Source organism: Zalophus californianus, chromosome 5 (genome assembly GCF_009762305.2).
Source record: "Zalophus californianus isolate mZalCal1 chromosome 5, mZalCal1.pri.v2, whole genome shotgun sequence".
Taxonomy (NCBI): Eukaryota; Metazoa; Chordata; class Mammalia; order Carnivora; family Otariidae; genus Zalophus; species Zalophus californianus.
Genome location: NC_045599.1, coordinates 46518509 through 46545556, shown reverse-complemented (window position 1 = coordinate 46545556; position 27048 = coordinate 46518509). Strand labels below are relative to the sequence as shown.

Genomic DNA, 27048 nt, shown 5'->3' with positions numbered 1-27048 from the left:
GCACATCTCATCTGGGACTAGCAACATTTGAAGTGCTCATCAGCTACATGGGGCTAGTGGCTATCAGGGTGGACAGTGGAGGCACAGAGCCTCCACCTTCCATGAGCGTGGCTAACCACTGCAGGAGGCTAGAGAAGGCAGGCAGGGAGAAGGCTGGTTCTCGAACGAATGTACTGCCTGCTTATCTTTGTGGTGATATGAATAACCATCCCATCCGGTATGCCTGCTTATGTAATTAATTAGCATTTATATAGTAATTTATGTTTGCAAGTGTTTTCTTGATATAGTTGCCAGTATATTTATCTATGTGCATGTTACACTTTCATGTGTGCCTACCTGTGCTAATTACTGCTATAATTATTGAAGATATTTAAAAACACAACTCACAGTTACCTTCAAGAACCCCAGCAACCATTTTAATAGCAACTATAAATTCTATCTTCTCCTTCCAAGTTCTGTCTATTTCACCGAGAAGCTTTATACCTCCACCCCAAACTCTCCAAGTTCGTGGTCGGCCTCAGAGTGAAAAATGCATTTATAAAAGCAACCTAGTCTTTTCCCCTTTGTCAGCTTAAATTTCACATGAACAAGATAGAAATTTAATGACATATCTTGCAGCAGCAACAGTGCCATCCATACACAGCATTTCAACATAAAAGGCTAATCACAAATAATGGCCACTACCATCAAACAGTGCCATCTCTAATACCTAAAGGTCTTTCCTATTCCCCATCCAAAACTTCTTTCTGACCAGCAGGCAAGCTCAGGAGCAGGAAGGGGCAGGAGCATAGGCTGGCAGAGCCGGGGGCCCTGCATCCTGGCACCCCCTGAGTCTCAGAAGACCCCGGCTTTTGGAGGGGAGAAGCAGCCTGGGCCAGCTAAGGAGACTGGTGGAAGGCAGGCAATGGAGTAGAAGGAACTGGAATAGGCAGTTCCGAGGTACAAGAAGCATAAGCTCGTGCTGCGGTTGGGTTGGGAGATTCGCAAGACCATTCCACCTTACCCATTCCCCTCCCCACCCCCTCACTCTCTCCCCCCAGATCAATGAGGGGGAAAACTACAGTGCTCCAATTCATTCTGTGGTTCTGCTGCTCTCGGTGATTGGAAATGCCAGCGAGGGGAATGATATACATCATGTGATGAAAGAGTACAAAAATATTCACCAACAGCTATGAAATGCAGCTGCCTCCACAGCAGAACCAGGCGGCTCTTGAATAGAACACAGCAACACCACCCAAGAGACTGAAGACCAACTCTGCTCCGAAGCAATTTTGTGAGCCCAATATTGGGGATTAGAGACGAACAGGGAGAGATCTTATGCCACAAATCACTGCATACCCAATGCTGTTGCTCCCTCCTCTGGCTCTCCCCTGGGGAAAATCATTAAGCCTTTTTCTGTCTCTCCTTAAAATGGGAGCTAAATTAGCAACTTACCACAAAGGAGTGTTTTCTTAATTACTTGCGTACAAATTGCTTGATATTACTGAACGAAAGGTATCAAGGAGAAGACAAGCTATTACCATGATTATTTTTGTTCTAATATAAAGCAGTAGGCCAAAACCTTTTCTATCTTTTGGATTATGTTTCGGTTCAGTGATACTTCAGGGAAAGGCCTCCTAAGGCTCTGACCACCATTAGAACAAGCCGCATTTCCAAGACTCATCCAGAGAGCCCTGCGTCTCCAGGCCAGGCTTGATTGATGTGGGAGAGCAGGGGAAACAAAGAGCAGATTTGGGAGAGGGAGCCTGGGCATGAGTGGTGGCCTCATCCTGGGCAGCCTCAACGGGAAAATATTCATCTCTGTAACCCACAGCCTCCTCTCCCCACGCAGGTCTGACTCCCAGACTTGGTGGTGAGGGCTGGCCTGGTGGGGGTGGGGCCCAGACTGCTGACCGGCAGAAGCAGACTCTACCACCCACTTGCTCTGAGGCATCAGACCTGATCACAGGCTTCATAAATAAACATGGGTTGACACAGCATTTCCTTGCTGGAAAAGAGGAGAGACATGTTTTCCATGTATTCTCTCTGAGGGCACGAAGAAGGAGGGATGTGGGAGGGAAATTTCCAGACAAATGCAAGAACTGCAGTTTCCTCAAAATCTTACCAGAGCCAGGGGCTTGTCCCTTTACCTGCAGTCTTGCCCCGGAGCCACTACCAGAGTGAGAACCACTGATTCCTGTGGTTCCTGTGGACCACCTGTCCAGGACAGGTCTGCAAGTCAAACCCACCTGCCTAGGGATTTTGTAGAGATAGTGATTGCCCTGATTTACTATTGCATCTTTGAATCATGCTGTGATTGGGTCTTCAGGAGGAATGTGGGTAAACAGAAAGTGACACATATAGTAAGGATGCTAAGAAATTGGGTGGCATTAGAGTAAGGGCTTGGAATGGCTTGTATGAAATTCTTTTGATGAAAACATTTGCTCTTTTGGACAGCATACCATAGGATGCTTCTGAATAATGAGACAAGTTCTATAGCCCAACCGGGTGGGAGAAGTCTATCACTTGCTGGATCTGTTACAGAGTTGTTTATCCATTTGGCTAAAAAACTTTCTTAGGAATTTCAGTGTATTATTTTTGCTATTACTGTCTTAACGATAGTGACAGAACATTTAAACCCCATTTAGCTCCTGACTCTATGTGGAAAAACTATTTCTCCTCCCATATGCAACTTTCTGTCCATTCATTAATTGTACTGCTGCTTGCCTAAGTTTATTTACTGCCTTCTTAATATGTATCGTAATTTATCCTCCTAGTCCCATGGAGAGCCGATAAAATGTAAAACTTTATATAATAGGAGCAGCCACAAATATTTTAATATCCAGGGCTGCTTCTGAATCCTAATTTTGCAGATGGCGTGAAGTTCATTTTATAGCAGCTATTGAAAACTAATAAATGCCATCCACATCACTCAGTGTTGTCAATAATCCACCAGATTGTGTGCCCAGGGAGGCAGGGGAGCCAGGAGCAGCTCCCAGCCCTTCCCTAACCAGCCTCCAGCAGCCAACCCCATTGCTGCCTTGCCTTATCAGAGGCCACAATTCTATTCAGGTCAGCAATGAGCGGCGTCTTTTGGAACTTCTAATCTGCCAGCAGAGAGATGCTCTCAAGAAGGCCATCACTGCACGGAGCACACAGGCACCCCTCCCCGGGGATTTGTGCTCCTCCAATGCAAGAGATGAGCAAAGGCAGAGCAGCAGTGAGGCCACCGCCAAATTGGGCAGAGGCTGAGAAGTTGTTAAGAACAGAGTACCTCTGTCTCCCCCAGATTCATATATTGAAGTCCTAACGGCCGATGCGATGTTATTTGGAGATGGGGCCTTTAGGAGGTGATTTGGTGGAATAGTCATGAGGGTGGGGGCCCCCGTGATGGGATTAGTGCACTTTCTAAGAAGAGATTCAAGCTCTCCTCTTTCTCTAAAGGCACGAGCAAAGGGGCTGGGAGCACACAGCAAGGTGGCCCTCTCTAAGTCAGGAAGAGAGGCCTCACGACCACCCAACTGAGCCGGCACCCTGATCTTGGACTGCCAGGCCCCAGAACTGTGAGAAAACCACTGTCCGTGCCAAAGCCACCCAGCCTAGGGTACTTTGTTACGGGAACCTGAGCTGACGAGACACACGTCACGCACCCTTTGTTTTAGGATTCTTTTTTCCTTTTCAGTTAATTATCCCTTTAAGAAAAAAAAAAAGCACAGAGGATGAGAGAACAGCAAGGAGGTCAGAAACTGAGTGCGTGTCTCACTTACCCCTCCGTTCTTTGTTTTACCAAACAGTGATCAAGCGCTTACTGTGTTACAAGCATGAGGCAAGATACACATGTATATGCATTATATTATTATGTAGACACATTTTTTAAAATTACATATATCTATTTTAACTGATATTTAGTTAGAAGGTACCCAGGGATTCCCAAGTAATCCCTGCTCTCCAGGAACAGTCCAGAGGGGATGTTCTAACAGCTGTGAGTCTACCAGAAGGCAGTGCCCTGAGAAAATGGAAGCAGGGAGAACGAGAAAGGATTTCCAGCCTCTGCAAGTCTGGGGAAGAAGGGAGACACCCAGAGAGACCCCGGGGGAGCTGCCAGGGCGCCTGGCCGCCATGTGCAGCAGGTGGCCGGCCGGCTGCTTGGTCCTGAGGAGTCCCTTCATGTCAGCCAAAGCAGCAGCCAACTCCCTCCTCTTCTCCTCCTCTGTGCCTCATGGAGCTGGTTGCCCTCTGGTAAAACCTCTTTGCTTTCCCCTTTTAAGGCTGCCCTGCTGTTTGCTTGAACTGGATTTCATCTGGATGCAAATTCAAAAAGAGCATGAGGGTAATCTGCTTTTAGGCAGTCCCGGGAGATGGTCTGCTAACGGCTGGGCAGAGCAGCATATCAAGTCAGTTTGATGAAATGTGTTAGCTCAGAGAAGTCAGAAAACATCTGGTCCCAGAGCAGCTTGGATGCGGAAAGCAAGGAATGGTCCTATCGAGTTTTGTCTTCAGACTCACCCACGTTACCCAGGTGTGAGCTACAGAAGAGGAAGCCAGATGCAAGAGCCTTTCTGGGTGGGGCGCCTGGCCTTAAATAGTCTTGAGTTTTTTTTACAGATGAAATGTTCGACACATCTATCATGATCTTTCCATTGTGAAGCTCGCTTATACCCAGAAGCAAACTCAAACTGACCTTCTATAACATTTAATCTTTTTGTGGTCTGCCTTCTTGCCTTCCTCTTTCTTGCTTTTGGATTTATGCAAAGAGATGTGAAATAAATGAATCAAAATATACTAAGACACATGCCGCTGCCCCTTAACAGGAAAGAGGTCATTTTCTCCAGTGACACCCATCACATCTTTCATGCCAGACAGGGTCCCCCACAGTGCGGAAGACCCCTGATGTCACCAGGAGCACAGCAGGTAACGACCTCAGGATGTGGTGTGGAAGAACCACCGAGGCTGGCTCGAAGTCTTCCCATCAAGTCATACAGCTTTGGGCCTCACTCAGGGCAATGATGGGAGCTGGATGCCTAGTGGAAAAGATCTTTTTTTTTGTAGAAAGAACTACAGGGTGTTAGCCCTGGAAGGGACAAGAAAGATCATCTGGTTCAGCCACCTCGTACACAGGAATGGAAATGAGTCCCAGAAGGGTTAGGGCATTGCTCAAACTCATGGCAACTAGTTGTAGGTACAGCTAGGATGAGAATCCAGAACAGATAGAGGATGAGAGGCATTAATATTCCGGAGCCCAGTAAAGCCGTCAAATGTGCCTCTTTATAGTTAGCTGCAAAACGCTGACCATTTCCTCCTGTTCAGAGATACTTAAAAAGTGGTGTCTCAACTAAGTGATATAAGTATCTCTCACCACTTTACTCGGTGGATCAAATAAGATGATGCTTTGTGTGTGTGCACGTATAAAAAAAATCTCAGGCCTACAATATAGATGATATTTTCCTCTAATTGGCCACATGCTGAAGATGGCTCAAATCCTTCTTACTCTAGCTGAACAGACGCTAGGAGTGTCATTCTGCTGAAAGCAGAAGACGGAAGATTATTGAAGGTCCTGTGATGTACCTTCGTTTCCCAGTGACAGCCAAGAGCTAGAGCTTCAAACTCCAATGTTTTCAGGGAATAGGAGATTAGAGGTACAAAAAAAATTAGGGAACTAAAGCTCTTGATTTTGTTCTGAAATGGATGTGGGCACAATGTCCACTTCTTCACATGGCCCTGCCCCTCCCATTGTAATGCGAGCCTGTTCAGTCTATATTAAAATCAGATCACGTACTTCACTTAAATGTTTATGGAATGTTTGGGATATAATTCTGTAAATTCCAAACTGCTATACAATTGTGTATACTAAAATTTTTTGGAAACTGAGTGGTTCAGGAAAGCAATCGCCAGTAACTTTCTGGGAGTCATATAGAAGACCCCAGATCAACCCCAGAAAACATTACTCTTAAAATTCTATCACACTAGATGAGACTCACCATGGGGCCATTTTTGCTTGGCATTCTCTCTGGATACTATGGAGCAGACTCTTAATTTTTTTCCCCAAATTTATTCATTTCTTCTTCTAATAGACTCCCCCTGAATTTTAGCAGGGCACATCGTTGTCCATACAAAAAAAAAAAAAAGGTACATTTTATGGGTTACCTAACTGCTGTATGTGGCCAAGTGGCTAAATTTTAAAGTGGCTAAATTTTAACCTATGGACAGGAAGCAGATCTATCTTGCTTTTATGGCTGGGAAGCAAACGAGAAGGCAGGAGCTGGAGCAGCCATTTTGGATCAAAGGAACTATTAGAGGAGATTTGCTCAGTGTTAAAGGAAAGAAAATGCAATACTGTAGTATTGGGTGAGGAGTCAGAACCCCTGGAAGGAGTTCTAATCACTTTGCTTACTAATAAGGGATAGGACTTTCGGAAAGTCATTTAATTTCTTAAGCATTTCAGGATCTTCATATACTCAATCACGGCAATAAGAAGGCCTCTAACTATCTCATAGGGTTACTGTGGAGACTCAATGAGGTCATTCACGTAGGAGCTATTTGTAAAGATCTTTTTAAACAACAGTCAGTTATGGCTGATAAAATTATAAGCAAAATAAGTTCTATCCTTTTGAGTAAAAGCAGGTATTTAGAAGCACATATTTTATAGGAAAAGTTTCTCAATTCAGTCCTCTGGAAACTTGCCTGTTTAAGAATAAAAATACGAGCAGAACAAATAATTTGTTTCCAATGTCCTAAACTTGCCCAAATTATTAGTGGTCTTCTGGTGACCCTATATTTTTCCATGCAAAAGCAGGTTCTGCTGTCACCAGCAACAGATGACTTCCCATTCTGACAGATCTGATGAAGAAAATGATTCTGCCAGGAATCTGACAGATGTCTAACAGCTGTACCAATGTGACAAGTTGATTGTCATGGTGGATGTCTGTGCGACTGTATTTGTGAATTTGAAATAGAAGATCCCTAATATTGAAGAGCTTGATGGCAGCTGTTTGTGATTCTACTTCCTAAATGTGGTCTACTTTCATTTCAGAATGGCCTAGTTCAGCCTTCATATAGCCAACAAGGTGTGCATCCTACTGATGCTTACAGAGGCTTGTCCTGAGTATGGCATCTAAAGGCTGACACATTACCGGACCTTCTGCTTAGTTCTCAATGCAAAACTGATGCTTACTCAATTTTAACCCAAAAAAACATTTCCCACGGAATAAGAGGAAGGAGAAACAAAAGTGATATCTTGATTGTCATATACCACTGACATAACCCCAAAACTAGGCACAGACTCCTAAAATCTCAGACTACAATATAGATGATATTTTCCTCTAATTGGCCACATGCTGAAAATGGCTCAAATCCTTCTTACTCTAGCTGGACAGACGCTAGGAGTGTCATTCTGCTAAAAGCAGAGGACCTACCTGGTCAATGGATCCCTCATCTTGTACATAATTTCATAGTTTAGAAGTTAGAGGCAGCAACAAGGAAAATTTTTACTTAACTCCCAATCTTGACCAACAAAGACCGGGCTAGTGACATGAAAATGATAGAAATTTTGGCAGAAATTGATCCTATCATCTTGAAATTGGTGATACCAAAGGAATATTTAATCAGGGACAGATTCTAAAGTTTAGCAAAGCAAATCTGTATAAAAACAGAGAAATAAAATAAGTCACCTACTCAGATGTATTTTGGGGCTCCCCCCTCAACGACAGTTCATTCTTCTAAGAGCATTGTCCGTTAATGATTCCATTAATAACTGTATCCATTAATGACCTTGGACCAAGAGATCACCCTGGGCTACCACATTTGTAGCCCATAACCTGAATCAAGGATGACCACCAACCCAAAGCCAACTAATCCATGAAATGGCTAATTGTAAGGTTTTAGCTAGTACACTCTACAAACTGAAAGGTCATAAACAATGAGAAGCACATTCTGTAACACAGCAAGCCAAAGTCCATTCCTGCTGAAGTTAGAGGGGAGTTGAGATTAAGAGTAAACCAGGGAAGTTCATTTGTTTAGAACTGAACAGACAGCAGATGGCAATAAGGTGTAGAGAGGTGGGAGAAAGAGACAAGCTAGAACACCAGATTCTACAGGACTGGAACTCGTATGTTTGATTCACGGATAGATTTCCATAAATATGTAATGATTGGGAAAGATAGGGAGAGAGATCTCAGGACCTCAGTTCCTGACTCTTGGATCCCAAGCTTCAGACCCCATGAAGACCAGCTGGGCTTCGCTTTATGCCCATGGGTGTCTGTGATTGCCAGATGACAGCTATCAACCATGAATGGTCTTTCTGGTTTCTGTTTTTGTTTAGTTTGAGCTGGTTAGAGTGGTATTTGTCATTTGTAATCAAGGGATCTTTATGTGTCTAGGTATGTCCAAAGACTGAAAAGTAGAAAACAAAGTCTCGATTGTCACTTTAAGGGCCCTCTCCTTAAATTCTGCTAACCAGAATCATTCTCTCTTATGGCTGATGCATCAGGAAACCTTCTTCCAATATGGAATCATTTGCAACCTGCCACCCAATGTATTCTTGGCAGCCAGTAGCCTAATTACGGTTTCTTTAAAACATTTTCCCATGTCTCTTCCCAACTGAGGTTCTGCGCCTCAGAAAACATTCATATATTATCATTCTCCCAAGTCTTTGATCAGAAACTGTACTCAATTTTTTAAAAAAAGGCTTTCTCCAGCTCCGAAGCAACAATCCAGAAAACCACAATTTTCCCACTACAAGGACTCAAAGTCCAAATGAGTCAGTCTAACTATGTCACCATGGGCACCAGAGACACCAGAGCTAGGCAACCTGGAATCTCACATTTCCACAACACAAATGGGAAAGTCCTTTCATTTATCACTGAAGATTCCATACCCATTCCTGGAATGTAGCAAGAGGGGAAACACATGTAATTACACTATTCTTACTTTTTCCACCAAACTCAGATTATATTATTTGGCGATACCAAGTTTTGGGATATTTCTTTATTGTCAAAAATGTCAAAGTAACTGACCCTTTTTCTATTAGGTCTTCTTACTCTAGGCCAAAAACTTGTACTCGCTTAGATGATGCCAACTGGGAAACGGGCCTCAATTTTAATTTGGGGCTATCAGCCTTGTTGATGATTTCTAAGAATCCTTCATTTCTGACTATTTTATACAATGTATTAAAACCAAGTAAGATTAAATAGCAAGTGAAAAACCGAGGGCATAGCCTCCAGTGGCTATGGCTTACCTAGGTCTACTGTGATTGGAACCATATGAATTAATTTGGGAAGGAAACAGCCTGCTCATTAGAGCAGCTCACGTTTTCTTCATGGGATCTTTTCAAAAGCTAAAGAAGGGACAAACTGAAACATCTAAATCTGGCCTGACTGGTTTAGAGATTTTGAAGCTGAACCATATTACCAGTCTCTGTCAATTGTGGGCACACGCCAGGAAAGCCAATGGGAAGAGAATCAACCTATTTGTATTGATCAACAATTCCCACTCAGATTCTTGTTTCTTCAGTGAGAGCTCTATCTCTTTATGGTAACATACAGCTGCTATTGTCACCATGTGATCTACTGCTCTTCAAAATCCCTGTTTGCTCTCCAGTTTCTGGAAACTGATGTTAGAAGAGGTAGTTACCAGCGTGACGCTTGAGTTGTCTGAACAGAAGATAATCAAGTCTGTCTCCTCCCTCCCTTTGCTCTTCCTGCCTTCTTCACTTGCTACCTTCCTTCCCCTTCATCTACTTTTCATCATCTTCTATGGTCCAGAACTCCTTGTATTCTTTTTAAAGAGAAATTCAACCTTTTAGAAAAGGCATTTTAAAAGAAAAATTGGGCAGATAATTAAAAGCTTAACTTAAGACTGTTTGCCAAGTCGAACTATACTGGAGTAGGTTGCCATACTCTAGCTGGTCCAGTACCCTTAAGGTTAGCAAGGCTACAGACTAAACACAAAGATCTGGGGTTGTTAAGTAGGTTTCTCTTGATGTTGATTCAATGGAAGAAGGTACATGTGCATTTGCTGCTTGGAAAATCCTATAGGCAACTCCCAATCAGGACACCATAGACATGCTAACCAAACCTGACAGCAACTCTCCTCCAACCCAGCTCATTTTAAATGCATCCATTGCTCCTTACCAAGCTCCAAAGTCTCTGGGTATCAAAGGAACCAATGCCAAGGCAAGGGTGGTCAGCTTGGATAGAAACCCTAGGAGACAACTGGAACCCGGCACACTTGTGACCGACATAATGAACCACTGGATGGCACTGTGGATCCATGCAAATGTGTATGGAAGGACATTTATCTTTCTTTTAAAAAGGCTGTTTAGCCTTGACAGGTAATTTGGCACATTTTGAGTTGATATGTGCCAAATGATTTGGCAAATATTTCACTTACCTCTGAAAATAGGCACACCTGCTGTTCTGGCCTTCAGGGAATAGGAGGAGGGTAGCTTTCTCTTTCTCCTTCCTGTTGTTGTTAATTTCAGAACCTAAAACAAGATTTTGGTCAAGGTCACACCAACCCCATTTTAAGCATAGTGCCATGTTTCAAATGAATAAGATAAGTTCAGTGTTACTTATACAACTAATCTCTTCAGTCTAAAGAAAGCATCTCTTCATCTTAACCAGTGTGGTCCAATCTGCCAGTAGCTGGCTCATCTGGCTCATGGCCAGATGCATGGGATTTTGTTGAAAAGCTATGCCCCTTATTGGTCCTCCAACCAAGAGCTTCCAGGAAAACTTGTTTCCAAACTTTCCTGTTGTATGAGAATTCTTTGCCAATGTTTAATGTGCTTACTATTAAGAAAAGCTAAGCAGTGTGAGAATGTCTCTTAAGAAACATCTAAGCTGCCTTTTGTCCATCAATAAACCACTGCTTTGTGGAACATTATGATGACAATGACAAGTGCACATTCCATTTCCACTGGGGAAGATAAATGGCAGGCCAGGCATCACTGCAACATGCTACATGTTAGGCCAACTTCCTGGTACACTAGCTTTAACTCCACCTCCCATTTATTTGCTAGCTACTCATGAGACCTATCAGGATACAGTTGAATAAAAGTGGTTATTAATGGTATAACCTTGAGTAAATCTAATTTTTAAAAATGGTAAAACATTTGCAAACCCAATTACTATAGTTAACCTATCTAAAAAATGACTTGGGACCACTTCCCAAATAGCCAAAACATACACTGGTTTGGGAATAGGTGAGTTAGAGAGGAGCGATTCTCATTTCTCCTTTTGATTATTATCTTGTTATCACTTACTGACTTATAAAAGGCATATCTCATTGTCAAATCTACTCCTGTTTTGAAATATATCAAAGGACCATGGTATTACCGAGACTCTGGCTCTCAACTCTGAAACTTGGCTTCTAGTCCCAGGTCTACCAAGACCAGCTGTGTAATGGCAGGTCAATCATTAACGCTCTAACCTGTTTCCCTACCTGAGTATGAGGAAAGAAGGCAATTTAGATGAGCTCCATGGCTACAAAATGTTGGAATCTTATTTAGCTTAGGCAGCCCCGATAAATTTAATCTAACTTCAGTAAATGTTAGATAGAATAATACATAGCAATAGTGAAATTGGAGGGGGCATTTGTTTAAATAAAATCGAAACCACGCATTTTCTTTATCATACTAAGTGTAGTAAGGCAAAGAAACTTTCGTGGTATTAAGAGTTTATGGAAAATAATGTATATCTGTTTAAAGGATGTGTGCGTTTAATGATGTGTATTTGTCTTTTGCACTTAGCTTAAGAGTTCAGTAAAAATGGTTCACAAATTGTTTTGATAGGCAGATTCTGGTTTTTCTTACCTGTTCTTCTGTCTCATGGTGCTACAGTTTGTTTTCAGGGCTGGCCAGATGAAGAACATCAAGGAGGTTGTGGGTGATTTCAACAGAGATTTCTTTGGATGGATGGGGTCAAAGTCCAATGAGAGTAGGCTGAGGAATAAATGGGAGACAAGTGTGGAAGCAAGTTGAGAACACTCATATGAGGAGTTTCCTGTTAGAAGGGGCAAAGAAAGACAAGGCTTATAGCTGACATATGGAATCTAGAGAGGGGTTCTTTTCTTGAGATAGCAAGGCAGACATTCTAAGATTTACCAGATACATGAGGAATTCATGGATATACTTATTCAAATACATCTGGAGTTCTAACCACAAGATTGAGAGCTGGTTGTAGATCTTGAACTGCCACTTAATGAAGATGAGAGCTGTCTGCTGCTCTCCCACATCTTGGAATTGTCAGGGTTTTCAATAAGCTGATGGGAAAGGGCTCGGGAGCATTCCTTTTTCCTGGTAAGTTAGCAGGGCTTTATTTATCAGATCATTTCAGAACTGGGAGATAGTATCATCCAATCTCCTCATTAAACTGAAAAATCTGATGTTCTGATAAAGTAGGTCTTCAGATGTGCTCCAAGAGCAGTGTTAGGTAAAGATTAAAAAAATGGTACTGGAACTAGAAATCTTAGAATTGAGTCCCCATGACGCCACCACTTACTGGCTAACATGTGACACTGAGCAAGTCATCCTAAGTTTTCTTATCAGTTAAATGAGGGGATTGTATATATCACAAATAAGCATCCTAAGACGACATTCTCTTATAATATCATTGTGAAAATAAATTGAGATAAGGCAAGTAAAATGCTTAGTCCAATACCAGGTATGTAGGCACAGTAAGCATGGATACCGGTCTTGCCATTTTCTGAGCATTTGCATGTAAACGCGTCCAGATTCCAATTCTAATTTGTGAGGGGGAAGGGCTTCTCCACCACCACCACCACCAAGCAAGCCTCCAGACTTAGCTGGGTGTGCTACAGTTCAACTCCATCCTGAAACTATCTACCAAGAAGATAGGTCAGAGCCCACCCCCACCAACCACAAGCCCAGGTTGTAACCTGTGGTTCTGACCAACCTGCTACAAAGTTGGAGGTTCCAAAACCCCTTCTTACTCAGGATATACAAGTCACAGTTCCAGGTCATTGCTTGGTACTTCTGACAGACCAACTATAGCTCAGAGCTTCCCATGACCTCCTCCTAGGATTTGATTAGTTTGCTAGAGTAACTCAAACAACTAAGAAAACATTTTACTCACTAGGCCATGGGTTTATTGTTGAAGACATAACTCAGCCAGATGGAAGAGACGCACAGAGCAAGCTGGGGGGAAAAGGGCTCTCCGTACTTGCCCTTCTCCTGGAAGCACCACAAACTCTCTAACCGGGAAGCTCTCCAAACCCGCTCTTTTCGCGTTTTTACAGAGGCTTCATTACATAGCCAGATTCATGAAATCATTGGTCAATGATGCTTGAACTCCAGCTCTGAAGGTCAGAGTGTGGGACTGAAATCCCGTAATTGGCTCCACTAAGCAACCAGCCCTATCCTCAGGTGCTTTCCAAAAGTCACCTCATTAACATAGCAAGAGACACCTTTATGGCTCTCAAGACTTAGGAAATTTCAAGGGTTTGGGGAACTGTGAGCCAGGAACTGTGTATGAAGACCAAGTATCTATGAGAAATCTACCTTGGTCATCTGAATCATCAAATATTTATATTTCTTATAAATCATAATACCAGAGCATGTATGGAAAATATCATAAACTTGCATGCTTATAAAATAATTTTTTAATGTAATGGAGATTTCTATAAAAGAAATGTAATAAACACTATAGAAGGCACACAGGCCACACTGTTTAAGCCTTGCTAAAATACCTGGCCAGGGGTACTTGTTCCATTCAAAGATTACTACTCATGATTCACTCAAGTCTAGGTCCCTTTTACAGTACCTGTTCGACTTGCTACTGGGGAGTCAGCATCTCCCCTTGTAAAAACTTCCAAATTGCCTACCTACTGTCTGCATGCTGTTTAACACCTTTTCCCGCCTTTTTCTCCACCCCGCTCCCCCACCCCCAGCTTTCCCTTTTGAAGCCAGCCACGGGTTTAAGTAAAGCTGATTGTGGTTAAGGACCACCAGGTGTCTGACGGGAGCAACAGACAATCCTCTGTCAACAGCTTTGGAGTTGACTCCATGGGATAGAAATGAGAAAAAATGTGAATACAGGGCAGAAGAAAGGGAGGGGGTGGCAGTAAAGAAAACCAGCCCTCCCAAGTCCCTCTCTAGTCCCTGGATGTGTGCTATAAAAATCTGTTTGCATCTAGGAGGACTGACAAGCGGGATCCCTGATTCTGTCAGACCCACTGGGTGGGTGTCTACCTTTGTCATTACCCCTGAGCCCGGACACTGTGAGGTTACCAGAGATTCTGCTTCTAAGAGTCAAAGAAGCTTAGGATGTTTTAACTTTCTCACGGAGACCTTTCTGTTTGTTTGCTTGGTTGGGTGTGTGTGTGTGTGTGTGTGTGTGTGTGTGTGTGTGTGTGTGTGTGTGTGTGTGTGTGTGTGTGTGTGTGTGTGTGTGTGTGTGTGTGTGTGTGTGTGTGTGTGTGTGTGTGTGTGTGTGTGTGTGTGTGTGTGTGTAACAAATTCCCAGCCACCACTTTCTTTAGCCTCATTTCCTCTGTTGGTTTTCTTCTCACTGGAGATGAGCAACACAGGCTTGAATGAAAACCAATATAACAACGCAAGTTAATTGGAGTCTGAATGGATCAGGACACTTGAAACCCAGCTTGATAAACCCCCACAGGGTTTGGAAATGAGTCTGATGGGAACCAAAAAAAAAATCTGGTTTCCATGGCCCCAGGGACCCATTTACCAACTTTCTATAGTAATCCCTGGACTATAAGTAAATGCTTAGTTTTAAATAAACAATATATGTTTATGCCCTTTTTTTACATAATACTGTAGTAAGGGTGTTACATAAAGAAATGCAAAAAAAAAGTTAGTCTTTCTTGCTACTGATGTAAGCTATAATATAGTGGGAAAAAGTAAGGCTGTTTTTTTTCTTGTTGGAGCTGACATACTTTTTTTTCTTTCCTCACTTAAATATGTCAAAAATGTTATCTTTTAGCCTCACTCTGGTGGACCCTCCCTAATTGGTTTAACCCTTTCTAAAACTTATTTTCCCGGGGGGAGAAAAAAATGCTGTTTCCCACTAAAGAGAAAGTCTTCTAAGCTTGAAGCAGTAAGAAATTTGACACAGAACATATTTGAGACTACCACAATATGAATAGGAACAAGCCTGGGCTGCTGGGTAATGGGAAATAGAACTGTTAACCTTTAGTCTATCTGCTGAATTTTGGCTCTGGATATAATGACACAAAGTCATTACCCCCTAAAGGTCCATGGTCTTTGGGGAAATGAGTGTGTAGTGGTTTCAGCTCCATCCCTAACAGCCCAGAGTCTCCATCAGACCGGCTGCCATTACAATTAGAGTTAATTGTCACCAGTGCCACAGAGAACAGGGATTGAATGAGATGGGAGAGTGAACTACTTCACCTGCATTGCTAACGGTGGTCCCTGAGCAGCGAAGGACTGTTCTTCTCCTAGGCGGTGGAAAATCTGTTTTTGGAAATTTAGGGAAAATGAACAGAAGATGTCTGTTCCTATGTTCAGTCACAAAGTCTTGCATTCACACAGAATAACATTTTAATAGCTGGTGTCATTTAAAATTATATTTGATTAAATATAATTTGATCAGTCCACAGAAGAAGAAATGGTGAATCAGCTACTCCACTTCCAATGAGAATCAAATATCTTCTTTGGAGGGTACCGTGTGATGTAGTTTTGGAATACAGGTGAGGTTTGGTGGGGTGAGGTCTGGAGCCGATGGCCAAGAAAGAACTCTTGAGACGTCTTTGGTGCAAAACAGTGGTTTTATTAAAGCACGAGGGCAGGACTGGTGGGCAGAAAGGGCTGCTGCAGTTTGCTGCCCCAGGATTATGAGGGGCACCTGATTAGATACTTTGGGGCTGGGGAAGAAAGGTAAGGGGAGTTCCCAAAGGACTTTAATATGTTAAAGGAGACTCACCGGATATAGGAGGCCATGCTAGCCTCAAACCAAGGTTGTTTTTCCCTCTAGCAAGGCATTAACATTAAGACATTTGGGAGCTTCCCGGAGGAACTCTATACTTCGCCTACCTCAAGTATTTGTCAATGGGCTGCAGGTTGTAAGGACATTTATTCATCTACATTTCCTTCTGCCTTTGTTTCCCACATCACCATTGAGTCTGAGTTCTTTCAGATGGTAGGCTTATTTTAAAAATTGCTTATCCAGACAACAAAAAGTCAATGCTCCCTCTTTGGAAGAATCTCCATTGAAGAGTTTTTAAAATCGACTTCAGTTGGACATTTTAGAGACAGGGTTTGTTCATTTCCTTGTTTACTGTAGGTTGCATTTAAGCCTCAAATAGCAACAATGGTGTAGTTTTAGAATACAAGAGGCAATTAAATATAAACAGTGGATAGAAATAACCCTAGCCTCTTTTCTTCACATATTTATAAAAGATGTTTCCTTCTCTTTAACCTTATCCTAAATACCATGAGGAAGCTTGGATAACTTCTCTTCCAATTGATGTTTCTAAATTGGTGACATACAATTACCTTCTCCATATTCACGCTGCTGAATAAGTTGAATTTTTAAATTATACACTTGTAGCTGGTTGAAATCTTCCCTGAGTATAAAATGGATGGTAAGTGTTTCAAGAGTTGATTTTTAAGATGTTTTATTGTTTGGTTTCCTGACAGGAAAACTAGTCTTACTTCAAAACTCTTAAAAAAGATTACTGCCATGCTAACTATTTTCTGATCTTTGGAATGACTCTCTCATTCTATCTCCTGCTCCTGTCCCAGTGTCACCAGGTAAACTCTGACCCAAAAATTCTAGCTAGGTTCACATTCTGAGAACAAGAGACTTAGAGTTTCCAAGTTACCAGGTTTTAAAGGGGGTGGAATGGGTAGGCATCGATACGAAAGTGATAACATGCTTGGTGAGCTCATTAATTTTTTAGCTTATTTGTAAGACAGCATGATTTAATTGGGGGAATTCTAATATGTTCTCATCCAAGGGCTTGACAAATAGCAGAAATTGAGTCATTCAGGTTGTTTTTGTCTTGTTTCTTATCTGCCCGGTTGTGAAAAATGATACCATCACTCGGAGAACTGTTTACAAGTGACATGAGCTCCCATATCTTACCTCCACACGTCAGCCGGGGCAGACCCAGCTGGGACTTAAGAAGGGGTGGTGATGTCAATGAGAGTAGCTGAGCTGATCCCGAGATACACAAACATGGACACAGAAGGCAGTGAGTCAGGGGCTCGGCAGACAGGCTGTAACAAAGCCTTGGATTTGGAAGTTATAAAGATACAAGAAATAGAGAAGCCATAGATTTGGGCGAGTTCATTCACAAAGCACACAGAAAGAAAGAGAACCAGATGGCTGACAATGGAACCCTGGGGCACAGCAGCATTTTAGGCGAGAGCAAAAGGATCAACAAAGGAAACTGAGAAGAACAGCCAGACAGACGAAGACAGAGAATTAAGAGAGGATACTGTCCCTGAAGCAAAAGAAACACTTCAAGCAGGAGGAAGCAGTACGCACTGTCATGGCTGGGGAGAAATAAGATAATGATGGAAGCTTGGACACGTCCATTAGATGTTGTCAACACTGAGGCCATTTATGACTCTAGAGTCAGGAAAGCAGTTTCTGTGGTATGGTAGGGCAGAAACCACACTGTAGACAGAAGGTCAGAAATTAGTGGGAGGAGAGAAGTTAGGCTGTAAAGGGTAATGAGAAAGACAGAGGTAATCTGAATGATATTTGGGATTAAAACCATTTAGACATTGGTTTGGTATTATGTTTTAAGGAACTGAGAAGCCTGAGATCTTGGGTATACTCAGGGGTCTGGCTTGCATAGCAGAAGGGAGGTGGAATGTTCAGGAACGAGAGTCAGGGACTTGATGAAGTGAGCCTTGGAGGTGGTGTAGTTGAGACTGACCACACGGACTGAGGAGCCCCAGATGCAAGAAGGTGCCCCAACCCCTTGCCTGGACTGGTGCACAGGGAGTGGGTCAGAGAAGAAAGGAATGGATTTAGACCCATTTGTGGGATGCTGTAGCACAGGGGAATCCTGTGATGACTTTTTTTTTCTTTCTGCAAAGAGAAGTTATGGTTTTCTGAAGAGAACAGGGAGACACTGGAAAGAAAGGTTTTAAAGAGGGTTAAGATCCGCAGTAGCCACTGAGGGGCATGGGAGAGGGGAATTAACCAGCTGGGTGGAGGGAAGGGACTTCACTGGAGTTATGTGTCTGTGGCTAAATCAGCTAATTTGAGTGCAGATGCTGGAGTCAGTTCGCTTTTTTGTCTCCCAGACATAGAATGCACCCCCAGCTAATGTCACAAATGTGTGTGGTTAAGCATTAGAGAGAAGCAAATGGGAGACTATGGAAGGGACTAGAGCACCTGGGAGGGAGGGCCAGCAGGTAAAGGACGAGAAATAGCTTACGATGGTAGTTTTCATCCTAATGCAGTCAGCATGCGTATCTTCCCCTGGCCAATCATCAGTCTCGCCTCATATTTGAAGAGCAGGCTGTGGTCCTCACTACAGTTGGACTTTCAGTCAGAACAAGGACTGGTCCTTTAATTTAACAAAGCAAAAATGTCATATTACCCCAAACTGGATGGTTTTCTATGATTTTGAGGACCCCCTTCCAATCCCACATTAAAAAAAAATCACTTTTACCAGTTTGATTTTGGTGGCCAAGTGAACTTGATTATTATATGATTCTTCAAAATGGCTTAGCCACTTCGGTGATTATAGTGCTCAGAGGATATTTTTACATTTTGGTCTAATTTTGAATCTTTCTTAGAATTTTTGTGTACTTTCTTGTGTGTGTGTGTACTTTAAACTGTTAGGGTTTTTAAAAAAAATTTTAATGTAATTGTGATGGAAGGATTTTTATTTGCTTTACTTAGGAAAAAGAGTGACTCATGATGAGAAGTTCTCTTTCTTTCTAAAGGCCTTGTCACCCGACTAATATGACCTCAGTTATTTATTTATTTTTTTACTGTGAATGACCTCAGTTATTTTTAAAATCAGTTTTTGCAAGCTGTCTTTAAAATTTCTGGGAGGTCAACACACCTTTAAAAACAAAAGCAAAAGCAAAGACCAATAAAATGATCTCCCTACTTTCTCTTCTTTATACAATCTTTGTGCTAGAAACACATTCCCACTGACACCGGATGAAGTTTCCTGACTGTTTAAGTTCTTAATCTCAAGATAAAGTAGGGAGAGTGGCATTGAACTAATCCATTCTTGAAAACATCTTAACATTATAAGCAGAACAAAGTGGTACAAAATGTATTCAGCCTCACGGATTTCTCTAGATTGTAACCAGAATAGAAAATGGCAGAATGTATTAATTCCTAAGATAAAATTATAATGAGAACAGAAAATGGTGCAAGATGAATTAATGTAGCGGCAGGCTTCTGTCTGCAGAGCTCGGCGTTCTCTAAATACCACACTGCAGCGCTTTGTAGTCAGCCTCTGTCTTGTAATCTATATTTTAAAAATGCTCTAAAGATAAAGCCAGACCATATTCTTGTCTCAGGGAGAACCACTGCAGCACTCTGGACACTCAAAGGCCCCAGGGAAGTGGCGGGCAGACTTACCTTGAGGGGACAAAGCAGATTTAAGTTAGATAGCGGGAAGATTTTTATTACTGCAAACATACAGTGACGTGCTTCCTTCAACTGCAGATCATCTTAAATCTGGAACTCCAAGGAAAACTTAGCTTGAAGTGGTTGCGGTTATAAAAGAAACATTGGCTCTTTGTAAAAAAAAAAAAAAAAAAAAGTTTCCATTTCACAGTGTTTAACTACTTGGTGGTTTCTATCATTGCTGTTTGGGGGTGCAGGGATGACCACCTTCCGTGTGAGACGATTTTCAAACAGATACTGCCCCAAGTGTGTGTCTGAAGCTAGACTGTCTTTTACAGTAGCTTTCATCCTTATTATAAATATACTTATTAATAGGCCCAGTGTGAATTTGGGGACAGAGTTGGTAAATGCAGATGAATGTTATAGTAATGCACCTGCAGTATCATTCAGATGTGTATTTTTACAAGCTTTGTACTGTTCAATGAAGTCAAATGTGCCCCCATAATAAGCAACTGAGATGCCCAGCTTCAAACATTTCAACAATGACTGTGGTTCCAGAAGCCACAGTGGAAAACCTCGAGTGGCAATGCTAGAACTTTGAAATGTTTAATAATGCTTGTTCCACATAACTTTGCATCCTCTAAGACCTGATCTGATTGCAAATTTTTAATCTGGAAATCTGGTCTTTGAATCAGAACAGGTTTGCTGATGTGACTGGCAGCAATATTGCTCTTGTTTTGAATGTTCACAATGCAGGAAATTTGAATCCAGATTTTTCCCTCTCTGTGCTAATACTGTGATGCGGGGCACGGCCAGGTTACCCAAACTATGAATTAGAGTTTTTAATAACGTCAGAGCAAGGCATCAGCAGTACTATCTTATCATGACTGGTTGTGATTTCAGAAGAAATCTGCTAATTCGATGATAATAAGCAAGAGTGAATTGTGAATTACCAGAATGTGCTAACTCCAGATGATAATGTGACCCAGACTTACGCACTTTTAATGGTCTCTGTTCACATAACACTGGCCAAGACAGTTCTGAGACATCACCTCCTTAAGCAAACTTGGGGACTTGTGACTGTACCTTTCCTAGGACAAGTTCCTGTCTCCCTGCCCCCCTCCATCTGCCCCTTTGGTCCTGCCCTTACACAGTCAGGCATTATTCCCTTGGAAATAAAGCTGTTTATTTCTTCTCAGCCCTCTGACCTGTCTCTAAAGATGCAACCAATGGCCCCTCTCTTGTTTCATTAAAAGACAGAGAGAGACTCAGGATGAAAACCCAAAATCGCCTTATGCTTGAAGTTTTAAGAAATCAAAACCTTTAAGAAAACAGTACTTTCAAGCTTATATTTTGGAAACTGGAGTTAATGAAGCAGCCTTTTTTTCTGGAGAAATTTAGCCTAACATATATTCTCCCCACTGTTTGTACACCCAGTACATGTAACATTTGCATTTTCTTTTAAAACCATAATAAGGAGAATTAAAACCCTATGATTAAGCATTTAACATAAAATTAAAGGGCCATGGCTATTCATTAGGAAAGTACTACATACCTAGAATTCAATCAGATCTCAAATAGATTTTTCTTTCTATATATATATTACGTTTCATAGATTTGATATTTCTGCCTATCTTTTTCTCAGGCATGGCTCATAATATTTTTTTTTCATATCTACAGCATTTTTGGAGTGGGATGACACATTTTGCTGAGTTTATCATGGGCTGGACTTTTACTTCCCTGTAGAAATTCCAATTCTCCTGTTTCCCTGAACTTCATTAGGCTGAATAGAGAGGGGCACAGAGTAGGCATGAGGTAACTACAATAAATTTGCCTGCCTGCATGAACCTTACAGTTTAGAAGGGAAGGCATAATTCTGAAACACACTTTTGTACATAGAAGAACTTTATATAGGCTAAAAAAACTATAGTAATGTGACAGGAAAGGTTGAATATTTGGAAACAGAATTCAATGTAGCTCCTAATCTTCTGCTGTATTCCATGATAAATCCCAGGTATATTAAAATAAAAATTATGAAGAGGAAACAAAAGTTCAATATTTCCCTGTTCTCTGTATGTGGAGGGATTGTCTGCATTTGAAAACAAGAGAAAAGTACTACATGGAAAGAAAATGAATTTGAATCAGTTTTAAGAACCCAATGAAAAAAATAAATAAAATTAAGAGACAAACAAGAAATAAGGAAAAGCATTTGCCATAATAATGAAAAAGATCCAAACTACTTATCATATCAAGAGCTCATACAAATCGATATGCACATAAGACTGCAAGAGCAAATGGACAAAGTGGTAACAAATGACAAAAGAGGGAACTCAAGGGTCCAAAGGGAAGAAGACATTAAACTTCACACATGTGCACATAAATACAAAGGAAAGCTAAGCTATCCTAAGTTACCATTCAGTAGCAAAGACTGCGGCAGAGGCTGTATTTGGTGATGGCGCTGGTAGAATGAGCTGGTCACTTCTGCCCATGGATGAGAGTGGCACTGAGGGAACCTCTCTGGACATCAGTTTTACATATGTCAACAGCCTTAAAAATACTATGTTCTTTGTGTCCACAGTATATTGTTAGGTGAGAAAAGCAAATTATGAAACTGTTTTTAAGAATACAATTCCATTGCTTTCCCATAGAAAGAGGGGAGGGAGGGAGGGAGGGAAGGAAGGAAGAAAGGTAGGTATTGGTGTGGAGATAGTGGTAATTTTGTTTTTTTCTTTAAGTGTCATGGTTTTTGTTTATTTCTTTGTTTTTGCAATGAGTCTCAGTTGCAATCAGAAAAGAGAAAAAATTCTCTTTAAAAAGAGCAAGAAACTTGCAAAAAATGCTTACATCCTTTGCCCCAGTAGCTCCCCATTTAGAAAATCATCCAAAGGAAATGGCATAAATGTAGACAAAGATTTATGTACAAATATGTGGTTTAAAATGAAGACATCAGGAGACTGTTTAAATAAATTCTGGAATATCCAAAAGATAGACTATTATGCAGTTGTTATAAATTATATGTCAGGATTTTCAATGACATGGTAAAATACACTTCACAAATTTTAAGCAAACAGAATAAAACAAAACAGGGTATAAACTGTATAAAAAGAATGATCCCAACCTCAAAAAATGCAAAAAAGACTAGGAAAAAAACCCACCCCAAAATGTTAATGGTGGCTATCCCTGGGTAGATTAATTATTAAGAACTTTTTTCTTGTCTTTCACCACCCTTTAAAAAATTATTATGTACTTCTGTATTATGTACTTTTATATTATGTACTTTTTTGTACATTTTCTTTTTGTATTATGTACTTTTGTAAGCAGGAAAAAAAACCCTAGATCTCTGACTCTCCAAATTAAGTTCTTTCCATTATAACAGGGTATAACAGTTTTCTTCAATAAAGAGCTTTGCCTCAAACCAGAAATGATAAAGTATTCGAAAGGGGCCATAAACTCTGCACACCATTGGGAAAATAAAATTTCTCCCAGTAAGCAGCAGGCATCACTGTCCTCTACCTACTTTGCCCAATGACACACCAGCTAGCTAATGTCCATTATTTAGAATGACATACTATGCTGCTAAACACAAGCAGCCAATAATCCATACTCGGGGGGACATCATTTCTAGAAACACAACCTCCAGAAGGTCTGCCTTCCATTAATGATGTGCTAACTCTCAGAAGCAAGGATTGGTGGCATGGCTACATGCAGTACCTTGGATGGTTGCATCGCTGGGTGCACTGAATAATCACTAGATAAACATCTGAGCGCCAATTGCAAAAAGATACTCCTGTGGGTAGTAAAAAATGTTCTCTGTTTGCAAGTCGAGGCTTACCCCTGTGTTTTGGAGATACCTGAATTGGTTTGGCTCTTTTCCAACTACAATCTGTTCGTAATCACCCAGGGTCTGTAACATCAAGCAGTGTTATGAGGGAATTAATTCTTTCTATGTGACAGTTGTTAGTGTAATTCATGTCCTTGTTTTTAATTGCTGGATCAAATTACTTTGTAGATTATTTCATATTTCATCCCAAGAGAAAGGAATAGAAAAAATGTACAGTGCCTGTGGTGACTTATTTGTTTAGTCTACCCAGAAAAAAAAAAAAAAAGCAGAATTAAAAAGATTGACTTTCTAAACAAAATGGCTCTTCTCTAACCTTAGAGTATATTTTGGATGATTTTAGATGGAAAGTTAGCCTGAGTATATTCTTTCTGTTTAAACACTCTAGGAACTAAGTTTATTTTCATAATGGTTCTGCCAAAATAATGTCCATAAAGGTCACAAAGCAATATCTCCTAATAAATACTTTGAAAAGGATTTACAATTCAATGCTCTTTCGTTAAAAGAAGCACCTTGCAGATAAGAAATTAATGAGATTTAGAATAATTTATTAAGGAACACCTAATAGACTCTCGTGAGATTCAAATGTCAAGATGTTAAAAAAAAACACAAAAGAAACTTAGCAAATGCAAATTATATTTGGGGAAAAAGACAAAGAGTATTTGAAAAATCTTGTGTTTGTTTTTGCAGTGCTGAAATTTAATTCTTGTATTTGAATACATACTCAGTAGACATTTCTTCCATTTTTGAGTCAAACCCCATCAAATGTTTCTCACCCAAATGTTTCGAATCTCAGAAAGAAATCACCTATTTCTTAGGTGTTTTATGAGTTGAGAGTTTACTTGTAGGCTGACAGGGAGGTGAAAGCCCAGATGAGACAAACTCACATAACTGAAAAGCTATAGAGAAAAATTCATTGTTCTATTTATTTCCACTTTGTGATGAGTCGAGTGGAGAGCAAAATGTTATTTATAACAATGGGACACTTGAAATGAACTGTTGCTGTAACTGTCCAAGGCCAGCCAACATTCATATTGCCTTGTAAATAATCATCTTATAAAGCAGACCTGAGTGATAAACTAAAGAGGAATTATAGATCAGCGATCACTTAAAAGCAAGCAGCAGGAAAATTGATAAATACCGCCTGGCTGCCTGGCAAATAAAAACCCCAGTCATCATTAGAGAGGGAGCGGCAACTTGCTGATTGCTGGGAAATTACGCCAGTAGACAAATGAACAGACCAACTCACTTAGGGCAAAGGTACCTTGTAGTTCAGGTAACAAAGTACTGTCAGTGCAGAAAAGTCCTTAAAAATAGGAGCTGATCCTGCTACCCTGAAAACAGAAGACATATATACAGATGCAGTGTTGAAATGTTGGCAGCCCTGAATCCGTTTTCTCGGCCAAAGTGCTGCATGTATTATCGTCACTGTCATCTTTGAAAAGGGAAAAGAGATATCTGTAAAAATAGTTGTCTTTTCCACCCCTGGCACTATCAAATGATTACAAAGAATTCCTGCGGGCACTTACGTCTCTCCAGTCCATTCTAGTCTATTAGAGGAAACCAAGGTGGTTATATTGGTTTAAACGCTGGTTGTAGAGTTCTCTATTTTAAATGTTGTTTGTTTGCTTGTGTTGATCAAAAGAAGCAAGTTACCTGTTACAGGCTAAGTTGATTGATGGCTTTGGTTTGGCTTTAGGTTTTCTCGCTACACTTGAGCCACTACAAAGCAAGTCTCTTGATGTCGTACGGGCTCAAATCCATCTAAATAAGTCTCCTTAGGAAGACAAGGAGAAGGCATGGGGCTACCAGGACTCCAATGGGGACAATGCCACATCGCCCCTGTGCTTAATACCGATTTCATTTTGACGGGGAACAGAAAACCATTTGGGGACTTTAGGGATGCTCATTTGTTATCATAATTTACCTGTGTGCAGGGCATTAACATTTACAAGGCTAACTGACATACTCGGAACAGCTCTGTGAAGTGACTGAGGCCCAGAGAGATCTGGGACTCATCCATGAAATGAGAGACAGAGTCTCATTTCCACCACCTACACACTCAGATGCTCTGATTCTAGCTTCCAAAGCCCTGCCCTCAATTTAGCTGTAGTTCAAACATGATTTCCCCCTAGTCTGATTCAAATAAAGACCTGTACAAGAAAGTCAAGCGCAGACATGCTATTCTTTCTATGGCTGTTTTTATCACACATATTCATGGTTCAAATAAATAAGAGAATTAAATTAAGAATGATCACATGGCAACAACAGAAAGAGAAAATCTGCCTACTTGACAAAGCAACTGTGAAGCCAGAACCAGAAGAGTTGCAAGTATCTAAGAGGATGGTAAGTTAATACCTCCTAGAGCATCATCACATTATACAAATTTTTCATTATATAAAATATAAAATATTTCATCAGGAAATGTAACAGGTGGCTAACACATACCGATTTCAGTTTATTTTTGTATACTTGCTCCAAAAGAAGACTTTGTATTTTAAAGTACAATTAATATGATGAGTATTTCAGGGTATTTACTATAAGATTTCACATAAAGATTGTTGTATTGATTATCTTTTGCTGTGTAACCAACTAAAACTTGTTAGTTTGTAACAACATTTATTTAATTTAGCTCACAATTTTATGGGTTGGCTAGGATAACTGGAATTTCTGAAGTGGCTTTTTTGCTGAGGGTCAGCTTGGCTGGAGCTGGATGGTCTAGGATGACCTTATGTGTCTCATTTTTGGCAGATTGGTCTATGAGGGTCTCAGTTGGATAGCTTGTCTTGGCTCCATGTGGTCTCTGATCCTTTGTTTGATCAGCATAAATTTCTTCTCATGTTGGTTACAAAGTTCCAAAATGTAAGGAAGAGAGATGACAAACCCTAATAGGGACAAGCCTTCTAAGACTCCATTTGTCTTGTGCTTGCTAGGGGACAGGGAGATGGGTTTGGTAATAGACATCATACCAAAACCTGAAAGATGAGTAGGAGTTAGACAGACTAAAAAAGGGTTGGGGTCCAGGGGTGCTAGGTATGAAGCCCAGAGGAAGGAGAGCATCTGCAAAGAGTCTGGTCTGTTTTAGGAACTGAAAGACTTTGGCTCTGGCTGAAGCCCAAGGGAAGTGATAAGTTGCAAGAGGTCAACCTGGAAAGGAAGACAAGGGAAAGATGATAGAACTGAGGCTATTTTTAGGTACAATGAGAAATCATTAAGGGGATTTGAATAGGGATAAAATAAAACCAGGCTAGTATTCTGGAAGAACCACTTTGTAGCTGAAGATTTGATTAGCGGGAGCACAGCTGTAGTAAAAGAGACTTGTTAGAAGGCTGTTGTAGTGACTTCTTACCTTAAAATCCATTTTTGTCAGATGCTAGTCTAGCTATTCTAGCCCTTTTTTCCCCTTTTGGTTATTGTATTCATGGTCTATCTTTTTTGCATCCTTTTCCTTCCAACCTATCTGTATCTTTATATTTATGATGTATCTCAGATATACAGCATATAATTGAGTTTTGTTTATCAAGTGTGATAATATTTATTTTCTAATTAGAATATTTAATCCATTTACATTTAACTTAATGATGTGTTGGCTTTAAATTTACCATCTTAGTATTTTTTTCCCTATCTGTTCTTTGGTTCTAATATTCTTCTTTCTTGCTACATTTTGGATGAATCAAATAATTTTTA

The 27048-nt window shown here is 40.8% G+C and overlaps 1 long non-coding RNA gene across 1 annotated transcript; it reads right to left on the bottom strand.

Annotated features, from left to right (window-relative positions):
* Positions 1 to 10364: 10364 nt before the first annotated feature.
* Positions 10365 to 18502, bottom strand: LOC113929958. The gene is made up of 3 exons (XR_003522368.1): positions 18370 to 18502; positions 11789 to 11917; positions 10365 to 10459 (listed from the first exon to the last, which is right to left on the bottom strand). It is a non-coding gene; the product is annotated as an uncharacterized LOC113929958 (long non-coding RNA).
* Positions 18503 to 27048: the final 8546 nt, after the last annotated feature.